The 15,198-nt window shown below is 44.6% G+C and overlaps 3 non-coding genes across 3 annotated transcripts; all 3 read right to left on the reverse strand.

Annotated features, from left to right (window-relative positions):
* Nucleotides 1–1,436: 1,436 nt before the first annotated feature.
* On the reverse strand, nt 1,437–1,532 carry trnai-uau (transfer RNA isoleucine (anticodon UAU)). Its single transcript has 2 exons — nt 1,495–1,532; nt 1,437–1,472 (listed from the first exon to the last, which is right to left on the reverse strand). It is a non-coding gene; the product is annotated as a tRNA-Ile (tRNA).
* Nucleotides 1,533–9,882: 8,350 nt separating this feature from the next.
* trnat-ugu (transfer RNA threonine (anticodon UGU)) lies at nt 9,883–9,955 on the reverse strand. The gene has a single exon. It is a non-coding gene; the product is annotated as a tRNA-Thr (tRNA).
* Nucleotides 9,956–13,603: 3,648 nt separating this feature from the next.
* On the reverse strand, nt 13,604–13,692 carry trnar-ucg (transfer RNA arginine (anticodon UCG)). The gene is given in 2 exon segments: nt 13,604–13,639; nt 13,656–13,692. It is a non-coding gene; the product is annotated as a tRNA-Arg (tRNA).
* Nucleotides 13,693–15,198: the final 1,506 nt, after the last annotated feature.

Raw genomic sequence — 15,198 nt, forward strand, 5'->3', positions numbered from 1 at the left:
TCATGATGCTGTGTTCCCCCAGAGTTATATTTCAGATCAGGGCTCCATAATAATGATGCTGTGTTCCCCCAGAGTTATATTTCAGATCATGGCCCCATAATAATGATGCTGTGTTCCCCCAGATTTATATTTCAGATCATGGCTCCATGATAATGATGCTGTGTTCCCACAGATTTATATTTCAGATGAGGGCTCCATAATAATGACGCTGTGGGTGAAACAAAAATCCAAGCTGATGTCCATGAAAGGCAACTGCCGCCCCGACACTTCCTGTTATGCGAGTGGCGCCGGTCCACCCCGACTTTCTCAATCCTGAATTCCCTTTGATCTGGATTGACCAACCGCTCTCAATGATGACGTTTTAGGCCTGCACTGTTCTGGTCTCCATATTACGGAAACGGATATAGAAGCACTGGAGAACGAAAATAAAATATTCACGAGGATCATAACAATTCTAAGAGGTTATAACTATCAGGAAAGACTGAACAGTGTGGGACATTTCACTCTAGAAGAGAGAAGACTAAGAGGTGACCTGGTCGAGGTCTTTACAATTATGTCGTGGTTTGATAGGTGGGGATAGAGAAGATGTTTCAACTTACGGGGAGCCGAAATTTTCGGGTGATCAGTAGAAAATAGTCACTATTACCTTCAATAAGGAATTCAGGAGAAACATCTTTACTCAGAAAGTAGTGAGAATGTGGAACTTACTGCTACATGGAGTAGTTGAGGAGAACATCTTAGAAATATGTAAGGGGACGCTAGATAAGTACACGAGAGAGAAAGGAACAGAAAGATCTGCTGATAGCTTTAGATGAGATGGAGTTGGAGGAATATTGTGTGGAGCATAAACACCAGCAGAGACCAGTTGGGGCGAATGGCCCGTTTCTGTAAATTCTATCTCGAATCTGTGTATTGTTTTATCGCAGGGTTACACTGTCGTATTGTGTAGTGTTTTGTTTTAAACACAGGTTCTGGATCTGAGACAATATAGTACACAGGCGAAAGTAAAAGGTACTACTTTATTGTAACACTTATAACATACAAGTATTGTAACAGACAAACAATCAATCACAAGCTCACGTGCGTCTGCCCGTCGGGGACCCCTGAAGTCGACGGCTGGTAATTGAGCCTGTGGTTCTCCAAGGCACCGTATGCACTCGCAGTCCTCGGTGAAGTCCTCAGAGTCTGGAAAGTCCCCGATAGTTATACTGGGGCATGAACAAGTGCATTTGTGGCGGACGGCCAGTTCAAACAGCTGGTGGCATGAGGCGTCTTGCGCGTTGTAAACACATTTAGCTGCTGACACTTGTGATATGTCATAGAGTTCACCCTGATGTTCCAGTGCCCACATGAGAACACGAAGAAGGAGATGCTTCAGGGAACAGACCAGCTGTCCCTTGAACTCCGGTGGAAATGTTAGAAGCAAAAGGTTAAACTGCTCCAGGTGAGGCTCGAACTCACAACCTCGGCATTTCTTGAGCCTGAATACTGTTATATAAGTACCGCGCGCTAACCGATTGCGCCACTGGAGCCGCGTTGGTTTAGTAGTCTCATCAAACACACTCATTTTCGGCCTGTAAGACTGCATATTCTTTCAGGCAGGTTTCCAAGTGGACACATGCCGCCACCTGCCACTTGGGCATTGGTGTTTTGGAAATCGAATTCTTTCCTGCCACACACGAAGCAAGTGTTCGATTAACGCCCAATGTAGCAGCATTTTCATTCTGCATTCATGACATCGCGTGAATTGCGATAAATTCATATTCAGCTTCGATCTGCACAACATCTTTTCTCCATGTGTGTTGTTTTAACTTCACCTCGGCTTCGATACGCAAAGGCTGGGAGACGTTTTGGAACGCTCTTCTGCAGATGGAAGTTGATGGTAGCACACTTGTGAATGCTAATTCTGAGATTGAAAGATTTCTGTGAAACAAGGGTATTAAGGGATATGGGGCGAAGCCGGGTACATGGAGTGAGGTCACAGCTCCGCCATGATCTCATTTAATGGTGCAACAAGATCGACGGGCTAAGTATCACTGCTACTTGCTGCCTCCTGATATGCACCACCTTCACCTGCAGGAAAGCGGGATGTGTGGCTGAGTGATGTGCCTGTCATGGTTAAATAGCTGCCAGTGTGTGTGACCTATGAGTTGTGGCTGGGCGGCTTGCAACAGTGATAATGTGGAAGAGTGAGAGGAAACCTCTGGTTACAAGAGTTGAGACTTTTCAATTACTTTCTCGACCTGCCTTTCAATGATTTATGTGCTTGCACTCCCAAATTTCTGTGCTCCTCTACAATCCCTCGCTTCTAACCATTCAGAAAATTCGCCGATTTACGTGTCCAAAGTTGATGACCTCACACTTGCCCACTTTGAACTCTATTTGCCATAGTTTTGTCCATTCTCTTAATCTGTCTATGCGCCTTTGCAACTTCCTGCTCCCCTTTTCACTTACTGTCCGTTCTCACTTAGTCACATCTGCAAACTTGGATATCCAACCCTGTATTCCTTCATCCCAGTCATTAATAAATATGGTGGAGAGTTGAAGCCCCAGAACAGAACTCTGGGCAACATCACTGTCACATCCCGCCAATCAGAATACCTAAACTTTATCCCCACTCTCTGCCTCCTACATCCCAACTAATGTTCAACCCAAGTCAAATGGCTCGCTCCAATTCCGTGCCCTCTCATTTTGGCAAAAATAATTCTTTCCCATTTTATTAAATTCCCGCGAGTTGAATATTACCAATTTCGCAAAATATTCCCTGCAGAAATTAAACACACATTACAGGGCATGTGTTGAGTGCATAGCAAGAAACCCACGATTTAACTAATAAACAGTGAGAATACACATATTAACACTGAGCGCCAGATCTGAATCGAACCCATTACCGCGAGGTTCCGGGACCCCCACCACACTCACACACTCTCACAAATACACTGCGTTCATATTTAATACCAAATGAAAATCAGAAAATAGTAATCACGCCCAGTGGAATTGGAGAATGTTCGTATTTTGCAGAACAGGAAGAGACCATTCGGCCCGTCGGGGCCCGCAGTAAATTATGTTCGCTCTCTCTGCTCTGTGTTGCTCTCAGTATAGATTTTCAGTTCACCAATTTGTCTTTTCCTCTCTCTATTTTACGGACTGATTGTGGAAGAGGTTCGGTTTGGCGGCTAATCATTTCGATCAATTATTTGAACATAATTTATTTTGATTGTAAATTTCTCGGTGACCGAGCGGGAGTTCAGTTGTCAGTTTTCTGAAAGATTATTTCGATTTCGGAAGCTGAAAGGCCAACTTGGTAAAAGAACAGATAATCAATTAAATGACCAACATCCACAAAGTGAAAGCAAGAGACAGAATGAAGTAAAGGCTTTAATGAACACTGTTCCGGGTTTTGGATCATTTGGTGATCGTGGTCTAATAAAAAAAGCACCTGATTTCGCTCTTTATCGTGATGTCATCACAAGATTGCAGGTTCCAGTCCTGCTCTGGTCGGTTTTCACACTGGTTGATAACGTGTTCTACATGGGTCGGAACTGTTTTACATCCGACCATTTCTAACTGTCCCAGAAAAGACTTGAGGTAAATACATACATTCCTTGTCTTCCTGACTGTGCGATTTCAACATTGTCGATCTGGGTGCACGGGCAGGACATTTTGTACCGGTCACTTAATTCACACTGTTTGGATTCAGAAAGAAGGAAATAAAACGGCTTTTGGAAGCTACCGGTGCATCGAGGTGGCCGAAATCTTGAGGTGATGCTGATCTACTGCGCTCTGACCTATGATATAACTCGTTCCACGGACATTCCCCATAATTAATTCTCCTTCTGGATTAATTCCAATATGATGATGATGAGGATTATTATCGTTATTTTCATTATTATCGTTACTGTTTATCATTTTCCCCATTTCATTTCACGATGTGTTTAATTTGTGAGGATCTATTTTGCATTGTTATTTGCCAAATCTGCATTTCTGCCTGTCCCTTTGTCTGCACGTGCTGTATTCTCAACAGCACATTTCAAATACAAGGGACTTAGAATGTCGAATGAAATCTCTTTCTCTAACATTGGGGAGTTGCTGTTTCGTGTTAGAGCTGAGCGCAACAATTGTAAGGATCTGCTGCTCCTCAATTTCTCTGCCCGTCCAGTAAACCGGGTACATCGAGGAGGCGGTTTGTAGACCGAGAGCAGCTTTTGTCACGGGCACTGCTTTTCCGTGAAATCTAGAACTCTCTCCCCGAAAAGGCTGTGGTGACTCCATGAAATGAAAATATCAGGACTGAGATCGAGAGATTTTTGTTGGTTCAGGTTGTCTGAGGGTGCGGAGAAAAGACGGGAAAATGGAGCTGAGGTACAGATCAGCGAGGAACTAGTTGAATGATGATGTGGAGATGCCGGTGATGGACTGGGGTGGAAAAATGAAAGGAATCTTACAACACCAGGTTATAGTCCAACAGTTTTATTTGAAAATCACAAGCTTTCGGAGATTATCTCTTTCGTCAGGTGAGTGAGTGAATGAGAGGTTCTCAAATCGCATATCTTATATTAAGCTGGGATTCAAAGGTGTCGTTGGTGTTCAGACAGGTTAGCCACGGAAAACAGTATGTCCCAGTGTACTGAATACACAAGGGTCAAATTACACAGACAAGAAGAGAAAGGGACCCGAAAGGCAGAGAGAGAGAGAGAGAGAGAATGTCCAGTTGTATTAAAAACAGATAACTTTTTTTTCCCGCTGGTGGGGTTACGTGTAGCGTGACATGAACCCAAGATCCCGGTTGAGGCCTTCCTCATGGGTGCGGAACTTGGCTATCAATTTCTGCTCGACGATTTTGCGTTGTCGTGTGTCTCCAAGGCCGCCTTCGAGAATGTTTACCCGAAGATCGGTGGCTGAATGTCCTTGACTGCTAAAGTGTTCCCAGACTGGGAGGGAACCCTCCTGTCTGGCGATTTTTGTGCGGTGTCCGTTCATCCGTTGTCGCAGTGTCTGCATGGTCTCGCCAATGTACCATGCTCTGGGGCATCCTTTCCTGAAAAGTATGAGGTAGACAACGTTGGCCGAGTCACAGGAGTATGAACCATGTACCTGGTGGGTGGTGTCCTCTCGTGTGATGGTGGTATCTGTGTCGATGATCTGACATGTTTTGCAGAGGTTGCCGTGACAGGGTTGTGTGGTGTCCTGGACGCTGTTCTCCAGAAAGCTGGGTAATTTGCTGCGAACGATGGTCTGTTTGAGGTTGGGTGGCTGTTTGAAGGCGAGTAGTGGAGGCGTGGGGATGGCCTTAGCGAGGTGTTCGCCGTCATCGAGGACGTGTTGAAGGCTGTGGAGAACTTGGCGAAGTTTCTCCGCTCCGGGGAAGTGCTGGACGACGAAGGGTACTCTGTTGGTTGCATCCCGTGTTTTTCTTCTGAGGAGGTCTATGCGATTCTTCGCTGTGGCCCGTCGGAACTGTCGATCGACAAGTCTAGCGTCATATCCCGTTCTTACGAGGGCGTCTTTCAGCGTCTGTAGGTGTCCATCGCGTTCCTCCTCGTCTGAGCAGATCCTGTGTATCCGCAGTGCTTGTCCATCGGGGATGGCCTCTTTGACGGAGTTTGGGTGGAAGCTGGATCGGTGGCGCTTCGTGTGGTTGTCCGTGGGCTTGCGGTAGAGTGAGGTGCTGAGATGCCCGTCTTTGATGGAGATTTGTGTGTCCAAGAAAAAAAACGATTCTGAAGAGTCGTCCATGGTGAGTTTGATGGTGGGATCGGTTCCTTATAGTTGAATGATGGTACAGGCTCGACCAGATGAATCGCTTCCATTTGTTCCTACGTACAGATCAGCCAAGATCGAATTGAATGGCTGAACGGACTCGAGGGGCTGAATGGCCTCCTCCTGTGCTGCACCGACAATGATCCTGTGATATCCCGGCCGCTCTGTGCTGCTGCCCTTGGAGTGTTTGATGGGACAGTTTAGAGGCAGTTTTACTTTGGATTTAACCCGTACTGTACATGCCCTGTGAATGTTTGATGGGGCAGTGAAGAGGGAGATTTACTCTGTAATCTAACTCGTGCTGTACCTGCCCTGTGAGTGTTTGACGGGACATTGTTGAGGGAGCTTTACTCTCCATCTAACCCCAGCTTCCCAGTTTTCACCATATCCATCAAACCCAACTAAGTCCTTCTCTCCATGCCTCTCAACCCACTTATCAAGCTTCTCACAATATCCCTCAACCCCCATCTCTCAGTCTGCTGTCGTAGCTCTGTAGCTCTGTTTAGATGTTTGGCTGATAAAAACGTGCGTGTGAAACCCCACGGAAAATCTGTGGGAAGTGCAAATTTACCGAACGGCTTGCCCGGTCGGTTCAGCACTCAGCAAAATTGACCTTGCTGCTTTTAGCTCTGTGACGCAATGGATACGTCATTGTGAGTAAATGAAGCGGTTTTAAAGGTTGTGGGTTCAAATCCCACTAGCGTTGTATTTTAGATAACGGCGACATATGAATGATACTGAAGGGCGGGACCTTGTAATAAAAACCCAAGCTGTTCACCGATGTCCTTCATGGAAGGCAAACAGCCATCCCGACGCTTCCTGTTTTAAGAACATAAGAAACAGGAGCTGGAGTCGGTCATACGGCCCCTCGAGCCTGCTCCGTCATTCAATCAGATAATGGCTGATCTTCTACCTCAACTGCACTTTCCCTCCCGATCCCCATATCCCTTGATTCTCCGAGAGTCCTAAAATCTTTCTATCTCAGCCTTGAATATATTTAATAAATCAGCATCTACAGCCATCTGGGGTAAAGAATTCCAAATTTCACAACCCTCTTCGTGAACAAATTCCTCCTCATCACAGTCTTGAATGACCGACCACTTGTCCTGCGACTATGCCCCTGGTTCATTTCTATCTAACTAGGAGAAACAATCTCTCAGCACCTAACTTGTCACGCCCCCTCATAATCTTTTATGTTTTAATGAGATCACCTCTCATTTTTCTAAACTTCAGAGAGTTTAGGCCCATTCTACTCAACGTCTCTTTATAGGACAACCCTCTCATCCCAGGAATTAATCTAGTCAACCTTCATTGCACTTTCTCCAAGGCAAGTATATCCTTCCTTAGATAAGGAGACCAAAACTGTTCGCAGTACTTCAGGAGAGGTCTCACCAAAGCCCTCACAACTGTAATAAGACTTCCTTACTCTTGTCCTCCAAACCCCTTGCAATAAAGGCCGACATGCCATTTGCTTTCCTAATTGCTTCCTGTACCCACGTAATAAATGTTATGACCTAGGTCACCCAAGTCTCTCTGAAGTCCAACGTTTAATAGATTCTCACCATTGAAACAATATTCTGTTCTTCTATTCTGACTGCCAAAGTGAATAACTTCACATTTCTCCACGTTATACTCTATCTGCCACCTTCTTGCCCACTCAGTAAATTTTTTTATATCCCTTTGCAGATTCTTTGTCTCCTCCTCACAAATTGCTTTGCCACCGAGCTTTGTATCGTCAGCAAAGGTGGATACAGTACACTCGTTCCCTTTATCTAATTAATTAATATAGATTGTAAATAACTTAGGCCCAAGCACCGATCCTTGCGGCACCTCACTAATTACAGACTGACAACCTGAGAATGACCCGTTATCCTTGCTCTCTGCTTTCTCTCCGTTAACCAACCTTCTATCCATGCTAATATATTACCCCCAACCCCATGCGCCCTTACTTAATGGAACAACCTTTCATGTGGGAACTTATCGAATGCCTTTTGAAAATCCATGTAAACTACAGCCACTGGTTCCCCTTGATCTACCCTGCTGGTTACATCCTCAAAAAACTCCAATAAATTTGTCAAACAAGGGGCTCCAGTCCCACTCGACTTTCTTGATACTTAATTCCCTCTGATCTGGATTGGCGAATCGCTCTCAAGGAGGAGGCTGATCTCCAGCTCAGGGGATTCATAAAGAAGAAATGAAAACATGGCCAGGCCAAAGTGAATCTGCTGTGCTTCCATTCCAATCTCTGCACTCAGTCCCCATTCAGTCTCACTGCCCGTCTGGACATTATAATCTCCAGGCAGTAAAGATGACCTCACCGTATTGAAACACCTCTTGATGAAACTCTTTGAACGGAATCCAGTGTCCGGGCAAGCCTCAGTCACACGCTGAAATCCCCCAGGATGATGTGACACTTCAGCCAGTTCCTTTGTCTGAACACAGAGACGGATGGAGTTCGGGCGGGGTCGCAACATGTGAGGAAACCACGTTCGATACAGACAGAGGGGGAGAGAAACTGGATAAATTAAAAAATGATAAGTTCGTGTAATTAAACTGAGTTTTAAGTCCTGAGAAGTATCGGCGGAAGGGAAGAGTGATGGAACGAGGAAAAACAATATAAACTAAAGGGTACAATTCTAATAGGGGCGCAGGAACAGAGAGATCTGCGGGTCTCTGTACACAAATCAGTGAAGATGGTAGGGCAGGTTGAGAATGCGGTTAAGAAAGCATACGGGAACCTGGGCTTAATAAATAGATGCAGAGAGTTCAAAAGCAGGGAGGTTATGTTGAACCTTTATAAAGCAGTGGTTGAGCCACAACTAGAGTATTGTTTCCAGTTCTGGGCACCGCACATTCGGAAGGATGTGAAGGATTAGAGAGGTTGAAGAAGAGATTTACGAGAATGATTCCAGGGATGAGGGACTTCAGTTCCGTGCATAGACTGGAGAAGCTGGGGCTGTTCACAATTGAGCCAAAATTTTGGAGGAGATTTGATCGAGGTATTCAACGTCATGAAGGGTATGGACAGAGTAGATAGAGAGAAACTGTTCCCATTGGCGGAAGGGTCAAGTACCAGAGGGCATAGATTTAAGGTCATGGTCAAATGAACCAAAGGCGACATAAGAAAAAAGTTTTTGACGCAGCGATGGTTGTGATCTGGAATGCAGTGCCTGAGGGGGTGGTTCAGGCAGATTCACTCGTGGCTTTCAAAAGCGAATTGGATCAGTACTTGAAGGGAAACAAATTGCAGAGATTCGAGTATAGAGCGGGGAAATGGGGTTAGCTGGATTGCTCTTGCAGAGAGCCGGCACGGACTCGACGGGCCGAATGTACTCTTTCTGTGCTGGAACCATTCTATGACTATAATTGTAAGAGAGTTATAGATAAGATCACACTGGAGAGCGCTGGCTCCGAATCTGCGGTTAATTCACTCCCTGCAGTTTGAAACACTCCGTTTTTCTTATATTGAGAAGAATCTTGTTGCTGTAACTGAAAAAACAATTTTAAATTTCACTTCCTGTCCGGTCACGAGAATCAGGGGATGAAACTTTTGAAATTGTCGAATGTTTTCCTATTGAAGCGAAGTGAACCGTGTAAATCCGGTTAAACCGGCGCGTCTGAATCCCCTTAGATTTAGAATCCAGCTCTTCAATCTCTTCGCTAAAACAACTCTGGTTTAAGAATTAAAGTCGTTGACCAGAAGCGGTCCCGCGGTGTTGGTCTGTGTTTAATCTCCACCATGAATGTTTAGCTCTACCCTAGAATCAGTTTGTCAACGTCCTCACAGAAAGATTCGTTCCCTCCTGTCGACTTGATTGGGGAAAATACAGAATATCAGCGAACAGCTGAATTTTTATTCCGCAATTGATTGATATTATTTACTGGAAATATAAAGGAGCAGGGGGCACTTCAACCTCACGGAGATGATTCGATGCAATTGGAAACCCGTGGATGGGAATCTGTGGAACTAATTTAACTCGGCAGTCAACACAGAGAGGCTGGGAAGCAAAAACCAAGGGCTTCTGGAGGCTGCCAATGAGGAGAAGGAAAGATTGTTCTTGCTGCTCTCTGAAGCACATCGGGTGGAAAAATGGGAGCAAAGAAACGAACAACATGAGCAAAAGGCACCGCTGGGATTTGAACCCAGGATCCCCTGCTTACAAATCAGGTGCTTTAACCACTGAGCCACGGCGCCCAGATTTGTGTAAACCTTTCCCAACGTTATGGTATTGATACCTTTGTCAAGCGACTTTGTTGAGCCTTCACCTTCAGTGCGTCTGCGCAATAACCTCGATCTTTTGTTCAACGGTCTCAGCCTGAGAAACCATGGATATCAGTCATGACCTTCTCTTCCTTATCTCCTGTCAGTACATCTTATATCTAGTCCTATTCATCCTGTTTTATTCCCACACTCTCTCCACACTATCTGGTCTTACCCGATTGCATTTCTGATCTCTTCCCACGAAATGTTGGTGAGTACTGTGTGTGATACACCCGGCCCTGACCTCCTCCTGTGGGTGACCTCCGACAACTACTGCACAATAGTTTAACGTGTGTTTGTTTTACATTATGAAATGTGTGTTAGCGCTAGTCTACCCGGTGTACCTATTCTCACACAAACGGCAATTTTGCTTCAGATCATTTCAATTTTAGAAAGTCTTACTGGATAAGACAAGTTGGACATTCAAAATTTGGTGAAGAGACGTTGATATTGTTTACTTGAAATAATTATTGTACAACTCGATGATGCTGTACATCGGAATAGAAAGCGAGATTGAATGAACAGGAACCGTCTGAAAGGATGGCTGATCGGCTGTGGGTGGCAGCGAAGATTTACATGGCTGCATGGTCAATTGCCAGCGTTTCGTTGAACTTCGGGTCTTATTTTCACTTTGAGGTTTTCACTGATTGATAAATGAGAAGTCCGGAGATCAAATCCCAGTTAAGTCCCACTACGCTTCCATTTAAGTGAAAAATCACCAATTGGCGTCTCAGATTTTTTCATAGCTGCAGACGGCAGGAACGTATTTTTCCAAGAAAGATGGCAGTGATGGATAGAAGGAAGGAAGATGGGAGGGATCAGAAATAAACTCGACTGAAAAGGAACAAAAGACTGAGCCTGAGAGTGAGATGGCAGGAGAGAAGCTGAGAGGCTGAAGTCTGTGACTTTTCTCAGTCACTTCTTGCTGCCTCATACTTTATTTGCGGTTATTGTCCAATCTTAATTGGCTGCGGCACGATTAATGGTGGAAATACAGCGAATTGGCGATCGCCGTTGAAGGCAAACGTGGGCTGAGCGACGAAAACAACTGTTATCGTTTAACCGAGCCTTTCGGAGGAGCGGCGGAAATGTTCCAGAAATTATTGGGCAAATCACAAATTCCCGTATCTCACTTTCTGCAACATTTACCTATGGATAATGGCGCACGCTGTGAATTCATCATTGTGGCTCGAGGTCCCAGCAATTGCAGGATTATAATGATAATGAAATAATTCTGGTCCGACAACAGTGAGACCTTGTTCCGCTCCGGGTTCCAACAGCCTTTCTCTGTCCCTGCTCTGTCCACTTATCCCAGTTATCCACACAGAAAATGAGGCAGGTCCAGTATTGTAACAAACTGGTGAAAGAGAAAATCTGTCTCCTTCACACGGAGAGAACAAGCGTCGAACAGGGAACCAAAGCAAATGGCGGCAGAGAACAGGCCTGGAAATCTCAGTGAATCAGCCGTCGGTGACATTAACCTCTCGATCAGGTCAATAAACACCAGACAGTTGTTTCTATCTCTCTGCCTGGTGCTGAATCCAGATATAAACGGTGGTCCCTGGGGCAATTGGTGAAAGCAGAGGGAAACCAATCAGGAAGAAAACAGTGTCGGCGACAGAGACCAGACCGGGATCCCGAGCCACACGGGCTGTATCCAATCACTGAGCAGCTCATCGCTTCAACCACCTTCGCGCTTCCCCTTCGGATCAGTTTCACCAAAACCGCTTCCTGTTTCTGGGTCAAATTCAATCTGATCGAGCGGATCAAAAATAAAAGTCGAACTCATATTTCTCCAGGAGCGCAGTGGGCAAGATGTGGTTCCAGATCATATTCCTGATTCTTGGAACACTAATCCCTGACTCGCCAGCACGGTATGCAAAGACGATTCTGATTGAACAGCAAAAAAAGAGGGTTTTGAATAAAGTTCCGTGGACGAGATTTACTGCAGTGCTCACGGAAACCTCTGTGGGGAAACAACGTTGGATTTCAAGGATTCCTCAAAATATTAAGGAACCGGATTTCAGTGAACACTCGGGAATGTGCTCCAAATATTTCCTGGATGAATGAATAGAAAGTTTTGTATCCAAGTTTGCAGATGACAGTTAGATCGGAGGCACAGTTACCTGTGTGGATGATATCAGAAAGGTACAAAGGGACAGAGACAGATTAAGTGACTCGCAAAACTGTGTGAAATGGAGTTCAATGTGGGGAAGTGTGAGGTAATTCACTTTGGATCCAATCAATCGGAAAATGTTCTCAATGTCGAGGGATTAGGAACAGTGGAGGAGCAAAGGGATTTGTGTGTCCATGTACACAAATCACTAAAAACGATTGGACAATAAAAAAGGTCATCAAAAAGGTTAAAGGGATGTTGACCTTTATTTTAAGGGGACTGGAATATGAAGAGGAGGAAGTTATGCTTCAGGACATCTGTAGAACTGCGTTCAGTTCTGGGCACCGCCCCTCAGGAAGGATATATTGGCCTTGGAGGGGGTGCAGCGCAGATTACCAGAATCATACCTGGTCTTAAAGGTTTAAATTATGAAGACATGTTGCCTAAACTCGGATTCTGTCGCCTTCAGTTTGAATGGTTGATCTGATTGAGGTATTTAAAATGATAAAACGATTCGGAAGAGTGGATACAGAGAAGCTATTTCCTCTGGTGGTGGGGGTGGGGCGGGGCATAAAATTAGAGCTCGGATTTTCACTGGTGAAATCAGGAAGCACTTTATTACGTTGCACATACAGACAATAATGCAGTTTCTGACCTCATACATTCTGCAAGGTCTTACTTGATAACGCAAGTCGCACATTGAAAACGATTTTGGTAAAGAAGGCCTGATAGCGTCGGCTTGAAATAGATAATGTACAACATGGACTTGGATGGAAGGGGCAGAATTTCAAAGTTTGCAGAGGACGAGACAGAGAAAAGATAAATATGTGCAGACTTGGTACAAATCTAATAACTGGGCTGATTGAAGATTGTTGAAAAGGTTTGAAATTAGATTTCTTCTTGATGGATAAAGTTAACCCTTTATGTTCCACCTCCCATATCATTTGCTGTTCCCGCCAATCTTCCATTCACTGCAAACCACAGAGGCAGCAAGGAAGGACAGAACAATCTCTCTCCGAACCTTCCTCTCTACTCGAACTTTATCCCATGAGATGAGGTGAAAAATTCCAATTATTCCTCTCCATTGAAACAAAATATAAACAATCCAGGGACACAGACTTAAAACACCGGTGTCGGATAGATAATAATAACATTCAAGCCCATTTTGATTGTTGAAAACTTACGTAGGGCCGCCTCAAATGTTCAATACAATAACGACGGGGATGGGATTCGGACCCTTACGTACAGAAACAATGGATTAGCCGACCATTTCTGTATCCAAACAGTAGAAATAAAGTCACTTTTACACTATTTCCTGCCCGTGCACCCAGATCGACAATGTTGAAAATGTCGGGTCCACTTCTGTTAGCAAAGGAATTTACGTATTTCCGTTCCATTCGGTCAGTAACTGTCAGAAACGGTCGGGTGTTCAACAGTTCCGGCGCCCGTTGGAAAAAATGCAAAAACGACCGCGGCAGGACTTGAACCTGCAATCTTCTGATATCATCGCGTTTAATACCGAAGTCAGACGCCTTATCCATTAGGCCACGCGGCCGGGGCTGTAAACTTTCTGCAAAAGATCTTAAACCAGGGGCAGGGGTGGTTAAGACTCTGCTTGGATCTTTCTCTTACTTTCATTTTGTTGATGTTGTTCATTCATTGTTTTCTTTCTTGTCGCAAGTTGGCTTTGCTGTTTCCGACCAATCAGGAAACTGAAAACCGAAATCCGCTGGGTCTCCGAGAAACCTACAATCAGAATAAACAATGTTCAAATCTTTGATCAAAGTGTTCAGCCTCCAAAGCGAATCTCTTTCGCACTCAGCCTGAAAAATAGAGAGAGGGGAAATAAAATAAAAGACAAATCGGTAAACTAAAAATGTACACGGAGAACAACACCGAGCGGAGAATGTGAACAGAATTTACTATCCAACCCGACGGGCCAAGTGGCCTCATCCTGTCCTGTAAAATACGAACAATCCCCAATTCTGCTGGGTGTGATTATTATTTTCTGATTTTCTTTTTTTTGGTAAATATAAACGCGGACGGTGTCCCGCACCACGGGGTAAACGGGTCAGATCCAGACCTGGCGCTCAGTGTTAATGGTAATATTGAGCACGGGATTCTATCCGTGTAATAATAAAATCGCGGGTTTCTTGCTATATATTCAACACATTCCCTTGCTGTGTGCTTAATCAGGGCAGGGAATGCTTTGCTGGTTTAGTGATCTTCATTTTGCAGGAAATTTGTAAACTCGTCTCAATACATGAGATTTCCAGTTTCTATTTCGCTAAATGGAGTTGAGGTGCAGATCAGCGATGAGCTGCTGTGACTCCGCCGCGCCGGACTAACCGGAATTAGACGTTTCAGTGAAGTGAAGTGAACCGTCTCAATCCGGTTTATTTCTTTATTTATAACATTGTTCATTTTGAGTGACAGTTTGATCGAAAATTCATTGAGAGTTCAGTTGTCAGTTTTCTGATCAGTGGGAATCTGAAGAAGATAAAAATAAGGAAAGAAAAACATTACAAAGGTCAAAACTCGAATTGATACAATCACCTTCTCTTCACCTTTAAGGACAATTAGTTCTCCCTGCTACCCCGTTCAATATTCATTTCCCCACACGCGTCATTACAATACATTATATGGTCATTGTCACATCACTGTGCTTGGGATCTTGCTGTGCGAAAATTGACTGCCTCGTTTCCTACATGTCAGCAGTGACTACACTACCAAAAGTGCTTCATTGTCTGTAAAGCGCTTTGGGACGTCCTGGGGTGTGAAGGGCGCGATCAAAAAACATTCTTTCTTTCGGTGGCCCCATGTGCCAGGTCCCATATCGGAATCCTGTCCACCTGCGCACGCAGGAATCATTGGGCGGTAATTTGGACAGGTGGTCCAGTTATGACACAATGTTTTCACTGCTGTGAACTGGGTTCAATTCCACGTTAAAAATACTTTTACAAAAGAGCTGAGAAGCCAATAATATTAAAGATAACTAATCAAAGTCTAAAAACAATTATTAAAGCCCTGCTCAGAGTGTGAATTTCAAAGATTCGATGAT

The sequence above is a fragment of the Heptranchias perlo genome, unplaced genomic scaffold (genome assembly GCF_035084215.1).
Source record: "Heptranchias perlo isolate sHepPer1 unplaced genomic scaffold, sHepPer1.hap1 HAP1_SCAFFOLD_54, whole genome shotgun sequence".
In the NCBI taxonomy this organism is placed as follows: domain Eukaryota; kingdom Metazoa; phylum Chordata; class Chondrichthyes; order Hexanchiformes; family Hexanchidae; genus Heptranchias; species Heptranchias perlo.